Genomic DNA, 8,248 nt, shown 5'->3' with positions numbered 1-8,248 from the left:
ACTCGGATGACATTTGTTCCTACTCAACAAGACTTGAAGGAGCAAAACGAGACTTTCGGAGCTCAACCATGAAGTGCTCGGGGGCTTGTCGATGCGGGACCCACAGGATACCCTGCAAGGGAGAGAGAAGATCTAGTCCAACTAGGATTCTTCCCATGTAATCTTAGTAGTAGTATTATTCAGTAATCCTACTAGGAAATCTCATTGTAAATCCGACTAGGACTCTGGCCTCCTGACTATATAAAGGAGGGCAGGGCTCCTAAGAGTATAGAGAACAATTGTACACGATACTTCATAATCAATCCAACGCAGAGGCTAACGCCGGCTGGACGTAGGGTCGTTACTCGACTATAGTCGAGGGCCTGAACCAGGATAAATCGACTGTCTCTCGCGTTCACCGTCGAGTTCCGCATACGCTGAAGCCCGAACATACTGCCTCGGGTATCTCCGTGGTAGGCTATCGGTGGTGAAACATCAACAATCGATGCCAATATACTTCTCCTTTACTCATCAGACATCTTGTTTGATTGAAAGATATGGTTGAACAGCTTGGTTAGCCATACTATAGCTATGTCCCCGAGGTATCTCCACACCTCGATTGGGATACCATCCGGTCCCATCGCCTTACCTCCTTTCATCCTTTTCAATGCCTCTCTGATATCAGATTCTTGGATTCTCCGCACAAAGCGCCTATTGGTGTCATCGAAAGAGTCATCCAACTTAAAGGTTATGTCCATATTCTCACCATTGAACAATTTGTCAAAATACTCTTGCCATCGATGTCGGATCTCATCCTCCTTCACCAAGAGATGCTCTCTTTCATCCTTAATGCACTTAACTTGGTTGAAGTCCCATGTCTTTCTCTCACGAACACTAGCCATCCTATAAATGTTCTTCTCTCCTTCCTTCGTACTCAAATATTGGTAAAGATTCTCGTACGTTCTACCCTTTGCCACACTTACAGTTCGTTTTGTAGTCTTCTTTGCCACCTTGTACTTCTCTATGTTATCCACACTCCTGTCATGGTACAAGCGTCTATAGCATTCTTTCTTCTCCTTAATAGCCCTTTGGACTTTCTTGTTCCACCACCAAGTATCTTTAGCCTCGCCTCCACTTCCTTTGGTTACTCCACACACCTCTGAGGCCACCTTCTGAATGTTGGTTGCCATCTTCTCCCACATGTTGTTTATGTCCTCTTCTTTCTTCCAAGAGCCCTCTTTGATAACCCTTTCCCTGAATATCTCTGACGTCTCCCCTTTTAGTTTTTATCACTTTATTCTTTCAATCTTAGCTTGTTTATTCCTACGAGCATGCACCTGAAAACAAAAGTCTACCACCAAAAGCTTTTGTTGAGAAACAACACACTCCCCTGGTATCACCTTGCAACCCAAGCATGTTCGTTTGTCCTTTCTTCTTACGAGGACAAAGTCAATCTGGCTAAAGTGTTGTCCGCTACTGAAGGTCACTAGACGAGATTCTCTCTTTTCTAAAGAAAGTGTTGGCTATCATCAGGTCAAAAGCTACCGCGAAGTCTAGAACTTCCTCTCCCTCCTGATTCCTACTACCATACCCAAAACCTCCATGAACTGTCTCAAAACCTGCGCTTGTAGTACCTACATGCCTATTAAGATCTTCTCCTATAAAAAGCTTCTCACTACTAGGTACAGCTCTAATCAGGTCATCTAAGTCTTTCCAGAACTGTCTCTTAGCACTCTCGTCGAGGCCTACTTGGAAGGCATACGCACTAATTACGTTCAAGACCATATCACCAATGACAAGCTTGACTAAGATAATCCTATCTCCTTGCCTTCTCACTTCCACCACACTATTCTTGAGGCTCTTATCAATCAAAACTTCTACTCCATTTCTATTCGCGACTGTCCCTGTGTACCAAAGCTTGAAACCTATATTGTCCAACTCCTTCGCCTTCTGACCCTTCCATTTAGTCTCTTGAACGCATAATATATTTACACGCCTCCTAGTCGCGGTATCAACTAATTCTCTTAACTTACCTGTAAGCGACCCTACATTCTAATTACCTAAACGGATCCTAGTTGGTTCGACTAGCTTCCTTATCTTTCGCACCCGTCGACTCAGATGCGAAGACCCTCGCTCATTTTTCACTACACCTTGACGCCGATGTAGTGCGCCACTAAGGATGCGATGACCCGATCCTTGCTCTGTTGCTCACTTGACACCGTACCCAGATCGCGACACGGCGCGTCACGGGCCATGTTTCAAAGGCGTCGCCTAGGCGTCCAGGCGTACCCAGCTCGCCTTGGGAAACAGTGGCGCCTTGTCGCCTAGGCGTCGCCTAGGCGTACCAAGCACTCGCCTGGACGTCTAGCCGCCTTTAAAACATGGGTCACGGGGGTGACGGCCCGGCCCTTGCTCATTTAACACCATACCCGGGTTCCGATATGGCGCGTCGCTAAGAGGGTTACGCCCTAACGGTTTTCTTTCGGGTTTCATCTCCATTAGAATGACTAGATTTAATATTGGCTCGCCACGCCTATCACAATCCTCCTCCTTTACCAAGGCTTGAGACCTGCTATGTTGAGACAACGTAGACGGAGTTCAAAGTCAAGCAAAACAATAAAAAAAATGGTGCTTGTTACCAATTGCTAATGAAAGCAATAGCACTATGTGTATATCGGAATTAATATAGTGGAGCCGCCACTACGCTTGCTTATGTATAGAGAACACTACCTCAGCCGCTACCTGTGCAAACGGCAAAAATGCAACCGTGCAAACAGATCAGCTGCTCAGACATTGCAGTCGATTAAAACAAAGACCCATACGCCTAGGACACAAATATGCGATAAGTTCCATTCATTTCATAGATTTAAAGCTAACGATGACAGATAACTTGTCGAGTATTTCATAGATTTAAAGCTAACGATGACAGATAAGGCCGCATTTAGTTCTCAAAATCCAAAAATTTTTGCGCAGTCTTGTGCTACGTGCATAGAATACTAAATATAGACGGAAAAAAAAACTAATTGCACAGTTGGGTGAGAAATCGCGAGACGAAACTTTCGAACCTAATTAGTCCATAATTAGACACTAATTACCAAGTACAAACGAAATTGCTACAGTACCCAAAACAAAAAAAATCGAATCTAAACACGCCCTAACTTGTCGAGTTCACAGGCACGACAAATGCCTTGTTTAGCTCGCGAAAATTTGTAGGAAAGGGTACTGTAACACTTTCGTTGTTATTTGGCAATTAGTATCTAATCATAGTCTAATTAGACTTAAAAGATTTGTCTCGTGAATTTCGTCTAAACTGTGTAATTAGTTTTATTTTTTATTTATATTTAATGCTTCATGTATTCGTCTAAAGATTCGATGTGACGAAAAATCTTGAAAATTTTTACAAAATGAAGTGCAACTAAACAGCACCAAAGCCAACGACGAACACCTTAGCACCATCAAGGCAAGTTCCATCCCACTACACTAAACTAGACAAACGGCAAATGCTAAACTTGGAACGATAGAGGACCAGACACTACTGATAATCTGATATAGATAACTGGCCCGCCGTAAGCCTGACGCCCTGACCACGGCCAGGAGCCGGCCTGCTCGGCGCGGCTCACGCCCTCCAGCGGCGGGAGCGCTGGTTCGCCTCGCTGACGGATATGGTGCGTCCGCCAACCTGCTGGCCGTTCATGCTCTGGATGGCGTTGTCCATTGACTTCTTGTCATCGAACTGCACGAACCCGTAGCCTTTTGACCTCCCCGTGTCACGGTCATACGCGACCTGCAAACAAAAAGTGCAGATTTTAGCAGCAATACAGCACGTATATATCCAAGTAAAATGAACACACTGCCCTGGAAACAAGTACAGATCTAAACGATCGACCCAAAATTAAATGAAGTTCAGAACTTTTAATCTGTATGTAGTACTACAGTAAGTACTGTATTTAGCAGACGAAGCAAAAGGGGAAACAGCTGAAGACAAGCAGATCTGAAACCGACATGGGCTGGACCGCAGGAGGACAGATCTAAACGATCGGGATTAAATTAATTAAAGTTTAGAACTTTTAATACTAGGTATTTAGCAGGCGACGAACAGCTGCATATGAGCAGATCTAAAACCGACATGGGCAGGGGGATATAAAATTTGAGACATCAATATTCAATATTTAATACTAACAACAGAAAAGGCACAAATATAAAATATAGGTTCAAATTTAGTGTTGGGGATAGGGGAACACAGATCCAAAACACATGCCGAGACAGGGACCAACAAAGAGAGAGCGACACCCAAAGACTTGAAAAGGAAAAAGTCTACTGGACCCCCCACCTATCATACTTGGTCTACTTCACCCCCTCAACTATGAAACCGTCTGTTTTACCTCTGAACTTTTCAAAACCGCCTATTTTACCCTCTGGGCGGTTTTTTCAGCGGCGGTTTTACTACAGTAACGGCGGGTTGCTACAGTAATGCCAGGATTGCTACAGTACCCGTGTTTTGAATTTTTTTTAATTTATTTTCGATGAATTTTTGAAAAATCATAGTAAATCATAGAAAAATCATAAAATAAAAAATCTAATTTTATTGGACTCCACATGAGTAGATCTACACAGTGAATATATAATACGGTATGCTTTAGTACAAATTTTTTTTGTAGCTTTAGATTAATTGGAAAATCTAATTTTTTCTGTAATTAATTGGAATAATTCATAACTGCAGCTTCTATGGTCCAATTGTGGTGAAATTTTTATGGTACACTAATTATTGTATGCTTGAACTATAGTAAAAATTTCGTACTCATTGGACTATGTATAACTTAGTTATAGATAAATTCTAATTAATTACAGACAAAATTGGATTTTCCAATTAATCTAAAGCTAAAAAAAAAATTGTACTAAAGCATACCGTATTATATATTCACTGTGTAGATCTACTCATGTGGAGTCCAATAAAATTAGATTTTTCATTTTATGATTTTCTATGATTTACTATGATTTTTCAAAAATTCACCGAAAATAAATAAATAAAAAAGAAAATTCAAAACAATGGTACTGTAGCAAACCGGCGTTACTGTAGCAAACCCGCCGCTGAAAACCGCCAGGGGGTAAAATAGACGGTTTTGGAAAGTTCAGGGGGTAAAACAGACGGTTTCATAGTTGAGGGGGTGAAGTAGACTAAGTATGATAGGTGGGGGGGTCAAGTAGACTTTTTCCGACTTGAAAACGACACCCAAACACGTGTAGATTCATCCGAGCCCTTGTTTAGTTGGACCCTAAAATCCAAAAAGTTGCTACAGTACCTGTCACATCGAATGTTTGCGGCCCGTGCATGGAGCATTAAATGTAGACGAAAAGAAAAACTAATTGCACAGTTTGGTGAGAAATTGCGAGACGAACGTTTTAAGCCTAATTAGTCAATGTTTGGACACTATTTGCCAAATAAAAACGAAGGTGCTACAGTAGCCCCAAAATCCAAATTTCGCGAACTAAACAAGGGCCAAGACAACAACTGATGAAGCCATCTGTCAAGAAGAGACACACTCACCTCGGAGTTGAGGGGGCCGTAGGGGGCAAAGGCGTACGTATTTGAGGGAGGCCCCGTCGGTGCTGTAGGGTAGGTTCCTCACGAAAGCGCGGTGCTCCGGCCCGGAGCGGTCCTCCCAGGTCGAGTTCTCCCACGGCGCCGACATCTTCGCCGCCTCTCGAACCCTAAACCACGAGCTAGCTGGAGTGGGGGATCCGCTTTCCAGATCAGAAATGCAACAAAGAGCAAAGGAATGCCGAATGCTTGATGGAATGAGGCGCCGGCACCCGGTTATATAGGAAGCAGCGGCTGCCATGTTGGACCCACAGTCACGGGCTGAATCCTGCTAATTTTCCATATTCCTTTTTTTCTTTTACTTTTAGACTAGGAAAAATATCCGTACGTTGCTACGGATGACCGTATATTAAGAAAATATATGCCACACCTTATTTCAACTAAGTAGTCTGGATTTCAGCAACTTAAAACATCATTCGTTCAGGACTGAAAAGTACAAACATACCATCCACTCATTCACCACTATCACTAATTAAACTTTTGCTTTCCATAATCGGCATAAAACAATTGCATCAATTTTTTATTAGCATAGCTAAATAGTGTTGAGTGCTGACATAAAAGAACACATAGCATCCTTAGAAAAAAAACATGACAAATCCACAATCATCACCTCTTACAAAAAAATGTCTTACCCAATCTCTGTAAAAAAAAGAGATGGAACAAATCTACGTTGCCACAAAAAATTGACAGCATGCCGGTTCACAATTTGTCAATATCCAAAAGAATCTATAAGAACACGCAAACCGATCCTGATCATTATGATAATTATGCAGAGGACCACCCGAAAAGAAAGAAAAATCGAAATCATAAATATACCATGTAGCAATTTCAGCTTACAGGGTTGGTATCCGCTGGTGTTTATGTCTGTTTCGATTTCGTTACTTGTTACCTCGCACAATGGTACTGCACCTTTCTTGAGATATCATGCACATGGGAGTATCAGAGCATGTAAATCATCAAACAAATTTCTAAGAATAATTTGCTCAGTTGGCCGAAGAAAAATCCATGGCAATGTTTTTTTGTATGCAATGGGAGAAATTAGCATCTTCTTGTACTTACGAAAACATGAGCATAGAAGGAAACTGTGAGCGCTCATAAAGGCCAATTGGTACCACAAGGTGGGTATAACTCGCAACAACAATGGTATGGTGAAACCCAATTTGTTCTCCAATGCCAACCCAGAGTAGGAAAGTGACGACTATAATTGTCACAGCTCTAGCTGTGAAAGTTGAGTACAAAGATGGTCAAGAATAATTCTTCATAGACGGAATGATTATTGTTGTTGTTCATAAACCAACTAAAATATAGCACTGAGTCAAGTTTCATACTGTCATTCTTTAGAAAATTTATTCTGACTCTGCATTGCTCTTAAAGACTACATTTTTACTTACCAGAATGACATACGCCTAAATAAATTACTAAACCATGTCATGAGTATCATGTTTATGTGATAATGCATGTGATGGAATGTGTGGATAAAATTTTTGGAATCTAAGATGATCAATAAAAATGCTAAATGAGAGGCCATTCCATAACACATATATATCAAGTAGGGTTTAAAACCAATTTTTATTGAACAAAAATACTATAGAACATATATGTGGCAATTAAATAAAGTTTGGAATATAAACTTTGTAGATGACAATGAAATCCTTGCTATTAAAAAATAACTTCGCTAGCCAACATTTCTAATAACCTAGAAATGCAACTTGGAATCAAGTTCAGCTCAAAGACTTAGAATATTTTCTAGTTTATAAACAGAAAGACAATGCAATGTTTGGCTATTTATTTTATAAAATTGAGTTAGGAGGTGGTGTCGTGTTTTAGCTCGGGTTGGTAGCCTCATATTTCATCTTGAGCATGGTGAAGATGGTTTAGGTCCAGAAGCAACCGTTTAGTTGTTATAGACACTTTAAAATGCGTACACGACATGTTCTCGGGCTGGCTCGCCGGGTGGATGCGGTCACCAGGCGCTCGGAGTCACCGCGCTGGTCGTGCGTGCGCGTGCTGCCGCGCATGGCCGGCCATGGCTGCCTCTGGCCTGGCTGTGGCTCGACCGCCGCTGGACCCACCATGCGGAGCGGCCTGCCCCGCCCCGCACTGCGACAAAGCCACTACCGGTGCCATCACCTCATCGTCATGTCCGCACACTGCTGCCCTGCCTTGCGTTGCCGCTACCGACACCACCGCGACGCCATGCTGCGCTGCTGCCGCTTGCTCTGCCACCACATGCATGTGGGTTGTCCCGGTTGCGCTCGCGCCGTCGCCTCGCCTTAATGGTGCTGCGGCCATGCAGGCCGCGCCCCCACTTGCCTCCCCACGCGCGCATGTGGTCTGGTCGCGTGTCGCGTAGCGAGTACGCAGACACGGTCGTGAGTCCGGACGACCACTAGCTGCCAAGGTGAGGACAGCCAAGCTCCAATTTAGAGTTTCCCCCCTCCCCCGACATGCCGATAAGGCCGAGCTCGATTGCCGTGGACAGTCCTTCATCTGTCCACCCTGACCCAATCCAAGTGCACCGCTAGCTTCGCTTCCACTTCTACGTCGCCCTGCGCTGCTTAGCCTTACCTCTACCGCTACCCCGGTGCTACTGACGCGGTCGTGTCTACCACGGTGAGTCGCCGTGCCGCTCGGTAGCACGTGGTCGGCCTCGCTCGGGTAGTCCCCGAC

The 8,248-nt window shown here is 43.5% G+C and overlaps 1 pseudogene; it reads right to left on the bottom strand.

Annotated features, from left to right (window-relative positions):
- Positions 1 to 3,405: 3,405 nt before the first annotated feature.
- Positions 3,406 to 7,030, bottom strand: LOC136540054 (glycine-rich RNA-binding protein GRP1A-like; annotated as a pseudogene).
- Between the last annotated feature and the right edge of the window lie 1,218 nt (positions 7,031 to 8,248).

The sequence above is a fragment of the Miscanthus floridulus genome, chromosome 1 (assembly GCF_019320115.1).
Source record: "Miscanthus floridulus cultivar M001 chromosome 1, ASM1932011v1, whole genome shotgun sequence".
Lineage (NCBI taxonomy): Eukaryota > Viridiplantae > Streptophyta > Magnoliopsida > Poales > Poaceae > Miscanthus > Miscanthus floridulus.
This window is presented reverse-complemented; position numbering and strand designations above follow the sequence as displayed.